The 15905-nt window shown below is 36.1% G+C and overlaps 1 protein-coding gene across 21 annotated transcripts in view; it reads left to right on the top strand.

Annotated features, from left to right (window-relative positions):
- Positions 1–15905, top strand: part of DTNB (dystrobrevin beta) — a 291517-nt gene that overhangs the window by 152064 nt on the left and 123548 nt on the right. The window lies entirely within an intron of this gene.

The following is a 15905-nucleotide window of genomic DNA, read 5'->3' as shown; positions in this document are numbered from 1 at the left end:
CTTCACTGTCCTTTGTCTTGGTTTTAGATCTACTAGTAGTTATATTATCTTGAGATAATATATAGAGAGGGCCATTTCTTAACTTCTCAGTTTTAGACATTATTGAATTCCTTTTGTGGTGTAAGGAAACAACCTCATTTATAACTCTGTATACCAACCCATCCCAGTTTTTCGTTAATTATAGCACCGTTTTTAAGTTGGTTACCTTTGTAATTTTAAATAATATTCTTAAAACACTATTTCTTGTAACTTCTTTTGACTTCCACAGTGTAAACTGAGAAAATTAGTAGCTTCTGTGTACTTCTTCTTTCTCCTTTTGTCTTCTAACTTCTGCCACCTATGTTGTCAAAGCTGATAATAACATTTCTGTTCTCTTATATGACCATCACTAGGTCTTCTGAAATTTACTGGGTGTTAAATCTAGAAGTTGAAAATCAAATAACTGCTTTTACAGTTAATATGGTTTGTTACACAGTCAGATAGTGTGCTGGGATTCTGTACATCCTTTGGTGTAGTTCTGGCGTCACCACCCCTATGCAGTTATTTTCTAATTAGAGTTCACTGGGCCCTTCTTTCTTACACACCACTGATTGCTCAAATTTATGCCATTGATTTTATGACTGGGTTGACTTTCTTATACAGTTTTTGTTGTTATTGTTATTTTTCCTTCAGTTTCTCACTACTTTCTTCCTCTAGTTAGGAAAAAAAAAATGCTTCTTCCCTCTCCCCCACTATGCTCCATAGTGCAATCCATCTATTGCTTATAATCCATTTTTTTTTTTTTTGGTTGAATTTGTTAACCTTTTCCCATTTTGGTTAGTGTTTTTTATGTTGCATTAAAAAAAAATCTTTGCCCCAATATTATAGTGCTTTTCTTCTCTTTTATCTTTCGGTTTTGAAGATGTCCCTTTCACATATGTCTTTAATTCCAATTTTCTCTCTTTCTCTGTGCATCTGAATAATAACTTGTCTCAGGGCCATTTATTGGACAATACATCATTTCCCTGCTGACTTACATTGCCACCATTGTCCAAAATTTGCACTGGCTGGTTTCTGTGCTCTTTATTCTGTTCCTTTGGTCAAATTATCAATCCCTATGCCAGTATTACTCTGTCTTAATTACTATAAGGGATTAAGTAATCTTTTTCGGGAGTGTCTTGTCTATTCTTTGCCTTTTGTTCTTTTATATAAATTTTAGACTCAGCTTATTGAGTTCCTTATAAAATTTTTTTTGAGATTTTTAAATTGGAGATTCATTAAATCTAAAGATTAAAGTGAAGAGAATTGACATCTTTACGATATTAAATCTTCCATTCCATGAATGTGTTATGTCTTTTCATTTATTAAAATATCCCTTTATGCCTTTAAGTAAAGTTTTATAATTTTTCCCCAGAAAGGAAAAATTTTTATTTTATTCACATATCCCACTTCAGTTACCCTGAATACTACCTGGGTAGTGTCCAAGTTTTGTTATGTAATATTTTTGTGTTGTTTAGTTCTAAATATTTTCTAAGTTGTGTTATAATTTCTTCTTTGAGAAGTATACTTTCTTAATTCCCAAACATATGGAGGTTCTCTAGTTGCCTTTTTGTTATTAATTTCTAGCTTAATTTCATTTTGGTCTAAAAAGTGGTCTGTATTATTCAGTCCTTTGAAATTTGTTGACACATGTTTATTGTCTGCTATATAATCACGTTCTTATTGTATTCCACATAAGCTTGGAAACAATGTACATTCTATGCTTGTTGGGTGCTGAGTTCTATAGTGAATGAATATTGTATATGTCTAGCAGGTCAAGTTTGTTAATCATGTTGCTCAAATCTTCTATAGACTTAGTTGTTAAAAATTATATGTGTTTCACTAGGACATTGAAAATGTATTCTTATGTAGTGATTCTTTATCTCTAGTAATTCTATGTGTTTTCAAGAATATTTTATCTGCCAGTAACATCTTTCAATATATTTTGCTAGGTATGTAACAGGTATAACTTTTTCCATACTTTTACTTTCAACCTTCTGTGCCTTTAAGTTTCAAGTATTTTTCTTGTAAAGTGTAAGCTGGATTTTTAAAATATAAAGGGAGTTTGAAAAAGATAAGAAAAATGTTAGATTTTAGGCCGGCCCGTGGCTCACTTGGTAGAGTGCGGTGCTGATAACACCAAGGCCATGGGTTTGGATCCTATATAGGGATGGCCGGTTTGCTCACTGGCTGAGCGTGGTGCTGACAACACCAAGCCAAGGGTTGAGATCCCCTTACCAGTCATCTTTTTTAAAAAAAAAAAAAAGAAAAATGTTAGATTTGAAAAAGAAAAAAGAAAAAAACAAAAGTAAAGAAAGAAAAAGAAATCTAACGTGACAACCTGTCTTTTAACTAACATGTTTGGTCCATTTAAATGTATTATTATAATAATATCATATAATTAATCATTTATTATAATTACAATTATAATTAAAATTAATTTTACTGTAATATAATTATATATAATTCTATAATTTAAATTGATGTTATTATAATTATTAAAATTATTGCTGTGATATTTGGACTTTTTCTACCATTTTATTTTGTGCTATTATTTTTTTTTTTTACAATTCCTCTTCATTTACATGTCCCACTCCAGTCATCCTTTTCACCCTATAGGTAACACATTAATTCTAATGTGCTTATTGCATATCTTTTTATTAATGTATGTTCTTGTATGTCCCTTTAAAAAATTTACATAAATGGTACTGTGAACACATTTTACCTGTCCTTTTTCCTGGTAATGGACACCTAGGTTGTCTTCAGATCTCTGTCCCCACATATAATGCTGCAGAAAATTTCCTTATGTTTCACTTTTGGAGTTAGGTAAGAATTTCTTATACCTAGGATGCAGTTTTGGGTCAAAGGTTATGTGTATCCTGACCTTGTGATCCTGAGTTCAGAAACATTCTGATCAGTTTGACTAGAGAGTAACATCTAGTTTCCTACTAGGCCTATAAAAGAGTAGTCATCTGGCTGTGTGGTGTTGGGAAGTGGGACTGGAGGATATAGGAATTTGGTGGGAATTTGCTGCTTCTTATGCAGACTTTCAAACAGTCCTGTTATTTTTAATGCAGCCTCTCACCCGTCTTTCAGAGATACCAGGTCTCTCTAATTCCAGAGCATTCCTGGTTTTCTCTGGCTCCACTTCCCCTGTTTCAGGGTAAACTTGACCTTAGGTTTCTTCAATATTTATTTAAAAAGCCCTCCCTATATCTAGTTTCTGTTAGAAATTTAAGTGGTAGTACAGTCTGGGGCTGAGAGCTAAGAATTAGAAACAATTTTTCCTTATTGATTCTTACCATTTTATTATATTTCTCTCAGATCTTTTTTTAAATTAAAAACAAAAACAAAAACACACATCATAGATAAAGTTGTAGTCTTCTGTGTTTCTCCTCCTGATCCCATTACCCTTTCTGTCTCTCAAAGGGTAGCCATTAACATTTTTTGGTATTTATCATTTCATACATATTTTTATACTTTTACTAGATGTTTATGCATCCCTAAAATTATATACTTTATAACTTTATATAAATGGTCATGTTCTACATATCCTTCTGTAATTTTATTACTTTATTAAATAATATGTTTTTGAGATTTATCCAAAATCTCAAATGGTATTCCAATGAATGACTACCACAAGTATCTGTTGTCCTATTGATAGACGTGAGGTTATTTCCAGTTTTTTACTACAACCTACAATGCTGCTGTGAGCATTCTCATAGAACTTCTCTAAGGTAGGAGGGTGACTGTTGGGTCCTAGTATATGAATATTAATAATCAGGGTAGAGTAGGTAATAATATAGAAGCAAATTAACCCCCAAATCTCAGTGGTCAACTCATAAATGTTTATTTGCCACTCACACAGAGTCCATTGTGGATTAATTAGAACAACTCAAGAGTAGCTGAACTATGGGGCAATGATTAGTGATGCAGGCTGCTTTAATCTTCTGGCTCCTCAATCCTAACATAAGGCCTCCTTGATTGCTGCAGCAGGGAAATAAAGCACATGGAGAGCTCATGTCACTTCCCTCACAGCCCCACCTGATTTCAAGGGTATATAGCCTTCTGTGTATCTAGGGAGGACAGGAGAACCAGATATTATTGGTTAGCTTTAGTAACACGTTCTGTGAGTGTCTTCAGCTCTGCTAGATAGTACTGATATAGGAGGTGCTCAGTTTCCCTGGGCTCGGGTTTACAGGACACACCTTTGAGTTTCAAGCCACTCCCCAAGGTCTCAGGACCTTCTTCTGGGTCCTCCCCTAGAGGAAAGCTACTATTTCCAGTTAGACCTATTTTCAGCACCAACACAGGGAAAATGAGACTACAAGGTGCTGGCTAATGCAAATCCAGTGGCTGGGCATGCTCAGTAGAGAAGATTATATAATCCTGGTGGTTGAATGATCTTCCACTAGAGGTGCTAGAGAGCACAGAATATTATTGAATATGCCTGGTACATGTGATAGGATTTGACCAATGAACATGCTCCAAGAAGAGACCAACTGACTGTGTGCAAGACTAATGTTACATAACTGTGAACCACCCCCTTAATTGAATATTCATTAGATAGCGAAACTATAAAAGCTGAATCCCAGCCGAAGGTGGGGCTGTTGCTCACTCTTCTGGAGCTGCTTGCACTCTGCCTGTTGACTGTGTATTTCTTTCTTTTTGTATCAAACACTCTCAGCAAGCAGCTGCTCACTCTCTTGAGCCAGCCTGCACTTTGTACTGAACTTTAAGTATGTGTTTCTTGCTTTTGTGTTAAACTTGAAGTGGGCCCTGCTCAGTCTCTGGAGCTATGCTGCACTCTGTCTGTGAAATCTCTCTTATTCATTATATTAAACCTGTTCTCACTGTCTACTGTGACGCTGCTCTTGAATTCTTTCCTGTGGTGAAGAACCTGGTAGGTTCTTAGGACAGGGCAGGTTGAGGCCAACTATTGGGCTTCCTGGACCCCACCTCTGGCATCGGTATATGAACTCGAATTTTATATAATTTTTTTTTTTTTTTTTGGTGACCGGTAAGGGGAACGCAACCCTTGGCTTGGTGTTGCCCGCACCGCGCTCAGCCAGTGAGTGCACCGGCCATCCCTATATAGGATCCGAACCAGCGGCCAGAGCGTCGCTGCGCTCCCAGCGCCGCACTCTCTGGAGTGAGCCACGAGGTCGGCCCTGAACTCGAATTTTATAGTTTAAGTATTTATTAATCTGAATTATTCCCAAGCTAAGAATATAGTCAGCAAGGCACCTGAGAAAAGCAATAATAGCTTCCCTTTCAGATTCTGATGAGATTTTGAGCAATTAATGCTATTTGGACTAACTGGATACTTTTAAAGTTCCTTTCAACTTTGAGCTTCTATGTCTTATAGGTTTTTTTCTATATTCACCACCTGTCACTGTCTAGAATTTGCTTTCCAAACTTGGCTGATATCAGGATCACTCACAGAGGTTTAAGAAGTACAGATTACCAGGTTACTTCCGTTACAGGTCAACTTGATCATTATTCTGGGGGTGGCCTGGGAATCTACTTTTTGCAGAAGTTCCCTGGTGAATCTGATCAGTTTATGGAACCACTTCATTAGAACATAAATGGTTTTAGCTATATGAACAGCAAACTAAGAATTCAACATTAAGCATTCAAAAATGTATATAGAGTACAAATAAAATATCAATATATGAGTAGCAATTCTTAACTCTTGCTGAGATTCTTAATTATCCATTCATTCAGCAAGTATTTACTGAAGACCTCCTAGCTACTATGCGAGGTACAAACTATTCACATAGTACTTTGCTTATTTGCAAATAAGCACTTCACTTCACTCGGAGTGAGAGTGAAGAAGCTAGTTTTATATTGCTGCAGTAGGCTGTCCAGAATTCAGTTCATGAGACCCTTTTAATTGAAGGCTACTACTGTTAGAGAATTTTCTGATAGGCTCACCAATGTTTCCTTTTGTGTGTAGCCTGCAAAATAATTAGTACAAATCATGTCTGACTCCTTAGAAAATATGTGGACTCCAGGGTTTGCACATGTCAGTACTTATGGATCCTGAACCAAAGGGGATCATACTCTCCCTCTGAAAAACACAGAGGAGTTATCTTCCCCCTGGAAAAGAGTGGATGCTCTGAATCATTGTTTATCTTCAGCCTTTTCAGGTATAGGGAAACAGCTTCCCATTTTTATGTAAATATAAGATTTTCTTACTTCCAACCATAATGACATCCTAATCTCCATGAGTTTTAACTGTCTGGAAATCTATATGGAATCTGCAGTTCTTCTAAATGCTTGAAATCAGATATTCTCCATTTACAGAAACACCCTGCAGATTGACGGAAGCTTTATTAAAACTTTCCACTGTAATAACTTGGACAATGCAGCTTGAAATTAGAGGACGTGTAACTTGTTTATTGTGGCATTTGTCACTTAAAAATTAAGTTTTATTTTATACCAAATAACTGGGGCCAGATAAATGCCTTTTAAAGAGTTCTGAAGTTTTACTTGAAAGAACAGCCTCATGGAGCTAAACAGCTGTGTGCCTGTGGTACTGTTTTGGTTTAAAAACTGGAGAGGTTAGGGATTTTTTTTTGAAAGTTTATGAGAATGGATGGGTTTCACGGCTTCTGATCAGTTTCAAGATTGTGCCGTTGTATCCAAAAGAACTAGCCCACTCATTTTGAAGCTCTGAGAAATAATGTAAGTAGCATACTGTAAAGTAAGGCAATCATAACTAAAGCCAAAATGTTTCGTTATTTTAATTACAGTAAGTTTCCATTTATATTGTCAGAGCTAGGGCTCAGATTCTTCAAACCCATTGTACAGACTGGGTCACCAGACCCCCCACATGCCAGACTGGGTTCCCAGACCCCGCACACGCAGGTCCGTGCTAGGTAATTGGGAGAGATCCCAGGAGCTGTTGGCAGATGATATGAGCTCAGTCCTCAGCAGCAGCAGTGGCGGCGGCCTCTCGGAGGGTCCAAGGGACACTGGCAGCAACAGCCTCCAGCAGCAGTAGTGGTCTCCCCATGGCCCCCCCCCGGGGGGGCAGGGGGACATCGTGGATCAGAGCCACTCATCCTTTATACTTAAGTTCATAACCCAGGACACCTGGGTGCACATGTGCAATTATGTTAGACGATAACCAAGGAACACCTGAGCGCACATGCCTATTTACATCAAATGATAGGCAAAATTCTGAACATCTGTGGAGCCCTGACCATTTTCCTATATTTTCCCAACACGTACTCATCCTATATATGCAAAGCAGTTCTCTAACAAGATGTCTTTACCTAATGATCTGTATTTATCATATTGGCAGGTTAAGAAAGAAAGGCTTTTGTGAAGAATGACATTTACAGTAAAGACAGAAGGTGACTAGGAATTAGCCTGTGCAGGGATGGAGGGGCCTCCTGGCAGAGGGAGACAGTAGGACTGGGGCCATGTTGAGCAATGGTAGGCTGCCAAGGCAGGCAAGGGCCACACCAGGTGTTGGACCTTATCCTAGATTGAAGAGGTGTAGATAGGAGAGGGGCATGTTGGATTTTCCCTTTTAAAAAATCACTGCTGGGCAGAAATAGGGAGTGGGACCAGGGTGAAAGAGAAGGGGCCAGCTAGAAGGTTTTCTTCACAGGCCAGGTGAGACCATGGTGGTTTGGACTATCATGGTGGCAATGGAGATAGAGAGGTGTATGTAAACACATAAAAAAATCTTGTGTTTACCATTGCTACATGCCCAGAAATAAAATTAAAACCCCAATAGAAATTTGGAGTAGGAATTGAAACTAAGTATGAGATAAAGTATATTTTAAAGTTTCACTGTTGGTGTCAAGATTTATTCAGATCCTCACAAATTTGAGACTCAAATGTTGTTGATTCTAATTAAGGGCCCATGGTGTTCTTTCCGGGCCCTTAGCTTACTTCTGTATACATTCTCTCATTTAACCCTCACAGCAGCCTTTGCAATAGAAACATCATTAACCTATTTAATAGGTCAGGAAACAGTATTGGTGAGGTTGGGACTAGAATCTAGGGTTCCTGACTCTGCCCTCAGCCTTTCCGTTTCCTCATTTTCCTCATGCACTGACACACTATGAAATTCTTATTACAGAAATATGCAGTAATTGAGGCGTTCGAACCCCATGGTCAGGATCAATAGAGAACATTGAATAACTATAACTTGGTTGGTTGAATGATAGAAGGGAGGCAGTGGGATATGACAGAAAGAAAACTAGATTAAAAATCAAGAGACCTCGTTGCTTTTCTGTAAAATGGTGATAATAAAACCTATCTTAATTATCTCAGGATATTGTTTAAGAATAATGTATATGAAATTGCTTCTAAGAGGTTAGGATGTGATAAACAACTTTAAAGTTGTTTCCGTAGAATAAAGTAAATCATATCACAGAAATGTGAACTTTATAAAGGCTTGTTCTCCCAGTGCCTAAAATACTGCCCAGTGCATTGCAGGCACTTAAAACATATTGAATGAATGAATGACACCAAACACGATTTATATAAACAGGCATCCACCCACACCCCCCCCCCCCCCGTTTTATGTTTTTGTATTTTGTTTTTTTGTTTTTTTTTTTTTTCATTCAGAAAGTAATACAAGTCAGGTACCTGCAGTTTCCTAAAGCCTCCACTAGATATCAGGCATATCTCCTGTGTTCTTTTGGAGAGTTGGGAATATTGAGTAAACAAGGTTCTTCAGATAAATCTCAAGACCTGTATTTAAAACAAAACTAATTCCTTTATCAACACTCTAGGAAATTATCTATGTCTACGTCTCTGACAGAAATTAGTTGCTTCTTTTGGTCGAAACATTTGTATACAACTTCTAGCTCTTGATTTCTCCCATAGACTTTCTGCTATCCTCATTCAAGCGATTTGCTGTGGCTTAGGATCTAATTATGTAACCACATAATCCTTAAACTTAATTTCTTTAATTAGTGGTTAGTCGCTGTTACATTTCAGTTTGTGGTTATCTATTTCTGAGAGGAAGCAAAACTTCCAGGTGTTGGCTTAGTGTATATATTCCTCTGAATTCCATCACGAAAGAACCCGATAGTGCCCCACTACACACGCCTGGGATTCATCTGTTCTCTTAACAGGGATTGGCAAGCCACAGCCCAAAGGCTCAAGCCAGCCCATCACCTATTTCTCTATGGCCCTTGATCCAAGAATGACTTTTTATTTCTCTTCAATCATTAAAAAATATAAAAGAAGAATGTTTTGTGACATAAAAATTATATGAAATTCAAATTTCAGTGTCCATAAATAAAGTTTTATTGGGACACAGCCATGTTTACTCATTTACTTACTATTTATGGCTGTTTTCAGGCTACCGTGACAGAATTGAGTCATTATGACTGAGACCGCATGATCCTCAATGCCTAAAATATTTACTATCTGACTGTTTACAGAAAAATTCTGCCAATCCCTGCTTTTAAAAAAGAGTGAGTAAAAATTGCAAATTTAAGGCATTTTGTGCTTCTTGATATTCTTTTTTTCTGAATGTTCGTCATCTTTGGTTTGATGGTCCAGGTTTTTTGATTCATTGGTAACTATTTCTGTTAAAGCACTCAGTTAAAGTTTGTTACCTAGAAACCAGACCGCCTCTATTGACAGAAACTCCTTCGTTTCTCACTGCCTATGCATACATAAATATACAGCATGTTTGAACAGCTAAGCCACCCAATTTTCTCCATACAGAATTAACCTAGGCAATTAAATACTTATTGTTATACTATAATTACAAAATTATAATTAAAGTAATACTTTAATGTGGCTCTTAATTTGTTCTCTTTTAACTACTCTTCTGTTGAATGCTAAGGCTCTCTATATGCATTGCTTTGATTTGATCTAAAAAATATCTGTTCTTTTTGTTGTTTTTTTCCTATACCAATCTCGTAGATTTTCTTTTTGAACTTAAGACAACTGTGCTTTAAACATCAGTGCTTTCAGTGTTTGTGAACTTTTTAGTATAACACAATAAATCTGCCTGTTTTTTTCTTATTCATAATGATTTTAAGTAGATTAGTAGTATTCACTAGACCAAAAATAATGTAAGACCATTTGTAACTCTATGAAAGAACATGTCTAACTTCTTGTTTATGTTGTTTAGTTATTACAGCACATTTTTGTGAAACTTATTTTAAAATGATGAATGAGTCTTGAGTTGGAAGTGACTTTTGTGACAAGAGCACTTCTGGCAAATTGTCCCACACTAAACTGAATGCCTTGCAACTTTTTAAATGACAATTTCTTTTTTCCAAACAGTTATTAATTAGTTTTATTGTATTCCCAAAGGAATTGTTCGTTTTAGAGAATTTATTATATTCATAAGTTGGTCTGTGTTGAAACCACTGTCTTCTGCAAGTATTTATTGAATGTGTTTTGTGAATAGGGCTCTTTTGGTGCAAAGGATAGAGTCTTATTTGAGGAAACTGACAAGATGATACTTTTCTTGTAGACCACTAAGAGAGTCTGATGTTCCAGTCACTTGAAAGGAGTATCAGATTCATTCTGGGTCTCTTAGTCTTCTGAGACTGCACCTATTAGAAAGATTATAATTTTGAGCTCTTCTGACAGGTAAATATTATTCTTTGATTCTTAAATAATAGCTCATCTTATATTAATTCTGTCTTGCATTTTGCTATAATAATTTTGAAAAACCTACCCTTGGTGACCTAATCTGCTTATCAGTGGGCCATTAGGCACCTAAAATTTCATATCTGTACAGTTTGACCTTTTCAGAAAAGAAAAGTTGTTTTTTATTCTCCTATTCATATAGCCCAGAATGCAAAGGCTCTTATGTCTCTTAGGTCACAGCTCATCTGATACTAGTTCTGTCTTGCACTTTGCTGGGATGATTTTGAAAACCTGGCAGAAAACCTGAGGAATACAGGGTTCCCTTAGAGCCTTGAACTTCACTAGGTCCTGGGTTGCATGTTCTCTGTTTCGCTGCATTTCAGGCTGAAGTTCCCAGAAATTATTCTGTTCTGAGCTTAGGGTTGCTTGCCAGCCCTGGATGTTTATCTCTCCAAAAAGGAAAGATAGAACAAAGAAGGTCATGAATCATGTAAGATATTCCTAGAAGTACGATAAGGTTTTTCCATGAACCTCAGGGGTGTGTGTGTGTGTGTGTGTGTGTGTGTGTGTGTGTGTGTGTGTGTGTGTGTGTGTGTGTGTGTGTGTGTTGGGGCAGAGGGTAGGGGAACTTGCATACATTCACAAACCCACACACGTGAGCATATGTGTGGTATCTGTGTGTGTGTGAGAGATAGAGAGAGATGGTCATGTAAACAGCAAATGTGGTGATTGATTACAGTAAGAGAGAAACAGCATTAAGTACAACAAAACTCAGAACTGTCAAGCTTTCATCCTAGAAGGGTAATTATTTAAAAGTGGCTGTACCCTGTTCTGCTGAGTTTCACCATCCCCTTGAGATTTTCTCACTCTGTTTACTACTGTACTATCATAAAACACTCTGCTTTTTTTTTTTTTTGTGACCAGTAAGGGGATTGCAACCCTTGGTGTGGTGTCGCCTGCACCGCGCTCAGCCAATGAGTGCACCGGCCACCCCTATATAGGATCCGAACCCGCGGCGGGAGCGCCGCTGCACTCCCAGCACTGTACTCTCCTGAGTGCGCCATGGGGTCGGCCCAAAACACTCTGCTTTTAAACTCTAAATCTTGCAGGGCCCCAAATCATTATCCATTGGTTTTCTTTTATTTTAAAAAAAATTATGGTTAAAAACATATAACGTAAAATTTATCATCTAAACCATTTCTAAGTATACAGTTCAAAAGTGTTAAGTATATTCACATTGTTGTGAAACAGATGCCCAGGACTTTTTCATCTTGCAAATCTAAAACTTTCTACCCATTAACAGCACCCTTTTCCCTCTCCCCCTACCCCCTGGCAACCACCATTCCACTTTCCTTTTTCTATGAATTTGACTACTTTAGCTACTTCATAGGTATTTATTTGTGACTGGCTTATTTCACTTAGCATAATGTCCTCAGGGCTCATTCATTTGTAGCATGTGTCAGGATTTCCTTTCTTGTTAAGGCTGAATAATATTCTATTGTATGTATATACCACATTTATTTATCTATTCTTTTATCTATGGACATTTGGGTTGGGTTACTTTTACCTCTTGGCTATTGTGAATAGTGTTGCTATGAACATGGGTGTGCAGATATTTCTTTAAGAACCTACTTTTGATTCTTTTGGATATATACCAAGAAGTTGGATTGCTGGATCATATGACAATTCTATTTTTAATTTTTTGAGGAGTCTCCATACTGTTTTCCATAGAGGTTGCACAATTTTACAATCCCATCAACAGTGCACAAAGGTTCTAATTTCTCCACATCCTTGACAACACTTGCTATTTTATGTTTTTTGCTTTGTCTTTATAGTAACAATTGTAATGGGTGGGAAATAATATCTCATTGTGGTTTTGATTTTTCTTTTCTTTTTTTGACAGTTTTATTGAGGGCTAATTTATCTACCATAAAATTCACCCACTGTGACATTTAAATGATTTTTACTAAATTTATAGTTTTGCCACCATCCACTTTAAAATATTTTCATCATCCAAAAAAGTTCCCTCCTGTCTATTTGTAGTCAGTGTCATCTCCCACCTCCAGCCCCGAGGTAACCATCAATCTACTTCCTGTTTCTGTAGTTTTGATTTTTCTAGAAATTGTGTATAAACAGAATCATACAATATGTAGTCTTTTGTATCTGGCTTCTTTCATTTAATATAATGTTTTTGAGATTTACCCATGTCGTAGCAAATATAAATAGGACATTTCTTTTTAATGCTGAAAATACTCCATTTTATGAACATACCATGTTTTGTTTATGTGTTCACCAGTTGATGGACATTTGGCTCATTTCCAGTTTTTGATATTATGAATAATGCTGCTATGAACATTCACATCTTTGTGTAGACATATGTTTTCATTTCTTTTTAGTAGATATCTAGAAGTAGAATTGCTGGGTCATTCAGCGTAAGTGTATATTTAACTTTTAAAGAATCTGCCGTACTGTTTTGAAAATGACAGTACCATTTTACATTTCCACCAGCAATATATAAGAGATCTAGTTTCTCCACGTTCTTACCAACACTTCATATATATTCATCCTTTTGGATTAAAGCCATCTTAGTTAGTGAGTAGCGGTATCTTATTGTAGTTTTAATTTGCATTTCCCTAATGTCTAATGTTGTTGAGCATCTTTTCATGTACTTATCAGCCATTCATATATCTTTTGTAGCATAATTGTCTATAATAGAGATCTTTTGCCCATTTAAAAAAATATTTAAACTTTTTATTTTAGAATAGTTTTAGATTTACATAAAAGATTCTTACATGTGACAGAGTTCCCATACACCCTGCACTCAGTTTCCCCTGTTAACATCTTACAAATGAAGCAATAATGATATTATGACTGAACTGGAATTTCATTAACTTTTTTCCTAATGCCCTTTTTCTGTTCCAGATTCCCATCCAGGATGCCATGGTATGTTTATTCATCATGACTCCTTAGGCTACTCTGGGCTGTGGCAGTTTCTTTTTCCCACCCCCCACAGGCCCCCCACTGTTTTTGCAGCTGGCCAGTAAGGGGATCCAAACCCTTGACCTTGGTGTTGTCAGTACCATACTCTAACCAAGTCAGCTAGCCGGCCAGCCCTCTTTTTCCCATTTTATAATTGGGTTTTTTGTCTTATTTTTGAGTTTTAAGAGTTCTTTATATATTCTGGACACAAGTTCTTTATCAGATATGTGATTTGCTAATAATTTGTCCTACTTTATGTCTTGTCTTTTCATTTTCTTAAGGATCTTTTGAAGAAAAAAAGTTTATAATTTTGAGGAAGTTTAGTTTATCATTTTTTTCTTTTATCGTTTGTGTTTTTGATGTCATATATAAGAAATCTTTGCCTAACCCAGGGTCATAAAGGTTTTCTCCTAGAAGTTTTATAGTTTTAACCCTTACATTTCAGTCTATAATCCATTTTTATGTAATTTTGAGTTAATTTTTGTGTAATGTTTGATGTAAGGGTCTAAGTTCCTTTTTAAGTATGTGTATATCCAGTTGTCCAAGCACCATTTGTTGAAAAGACTGTCCTTTGCCCCATTGAATTGCTTTGGCAACTTCATCAAAATCAGTTAACTGATTTTGTAAATGTAAATGTAAAAGTTTGCTTCTGGACTCTCAATTCTATTCCATTGACCTATACGTGTCTTTATCCTTATGCCAGCACCACATGATCTTGATTACTATAATTTAATAATAAAGTTTGAAATTGGGTAGTGTAAGTTCTCTTCTTTTTCAAAATTATTTGATTATTCTAGGTGCTTTGCATTTCCATATAAATTTTAGGATACTCCTGTCAATTTTGACCAGAAAACCTACTGGGATTTCTGTTGATCAGTTCTCTTCTTCCTCTTCATACTCCCCCCTCATTTTTTTTGTGTGTGTTTGTTTATTTGTTCTTTAGTTTTCATTTTGTTTTATTGCCTTCTGTATTTGTGTTTGAGTAGCTAATCCTGTCTAGGACACAGTAATCTTATATGTTTAATAAGTCCTCAGCAGTGGCCACAACCATGGATGTATTTCCTTTTATTCAACCACTTTTATATCCTGCTTTAATCATTAATGTTAGTGAAAAATCCTTTTAAGATTTTCCAAAGATATTCCTTTTTGTGTGAACTTATAATACAAGTCAAATGTTTCTAAAAGGGTGTTAGATATATGTAAAGAAAATTCAGTACTGTTAGGATTATAATGTATCTGTCCTATAACATAATCTAGTTTGTCATTACTTTGTTCTTATCCCTTCAGTGACTTCCCATTACACTTAAAATAAAAGCCAAAGTCTGTAGAATAATCTACAAGGGCCCGTAAGATCTGGTTCCTAGCATCCTCTCTGACCGTATTTCCTATGACTTTCCCTTTGTTCTCTGTACTGTTTTGTTACACTGGTTTTATTCCTTGAAAATACCAAGTACATTCCCATCTCAGGGCCTTTGCACCTACTGTTTGATTTGCCTGAAATGCTCCTCATCCTGATGTTCACATGGTTTATTTCTTTACACCATTCAGGTCTCTCTTTAAATGTTAGCTTCTCTGAGAGACTTTCTATGACTCTTATCTAAAATAGCACCGTAAGTCACTCTGTGTCCTTTTATGTTGCTTCAGTTTTTTCATGGCACTTTATCATATGACATGATTGTATTCATTTTTGTATCTCTTTATAATCTCTGTCCTTCTAAATTATAAGCCCTTTGAAGACAAGGACTTTGTTTCCTGCTGTATCTCCAGGTGTAGAATGGAACTGGCAAATAGTAGACCTTAAGTAAATATTTGTAGATGAATAAATGCATGTGTATGTATATGTGCTCATGACTTACTAATAGCAGTGATATTCATGAAGCATTCAGGCTATTGAAAGAAATGATATCAGTAGGTCAGGATGAGGCAGGTTTTTTTCCACTATATTTTTACAGTGCTAGAGCAGATAATATAAAATTGAGGTTAGAAGTGATGTTCTTCCAGTTTATTATGATTATTTTATGTATCCTTGAAAAGTAATCCTTATTAATATTGGAGAAGTCTGCTTTTCTTTGAGCTTTATTTCTTCCCTACCCAAACCTAGGGTATACCTGTAAATGTAACTTCATGAAGACATTGAACCTCATTTCATTGGGTGGAATTTCTTAATAGGGTTTGTATACTGGCTGCAATTTAGAATAATATGAATATTTCTTAGCCCCTTTACAAGTTTTTATATTGCCTACTTTTGACTGGTGCCTGAGTTTAGAAACTACTCTATTAGACTTTTAAAAAAATTCTTATTGAACCTCTACTCTGTCTACATA

The sequence above is a fragment of the Cynocephalus volans genome, chromosome 14 (genome assembly GCF_027409185.1).
Source record: "Cynocephalus volans isolate mCynVol1 chromosome 14, mCynVol1.pri, whole genome shotgun sequence".
Taxonomy (NCBI): domain Eukaryota; kingdom Metazoa; phylum Chordata; class Mammalia; order Dermoptera; family Cynocephalidae; genus Cynocephalus; species Cynocephalus volans.
Note: the sequence above shows the minus strand (reverse complement) of the source record. Positions and strands in the feature narration are given on the sequence as shown.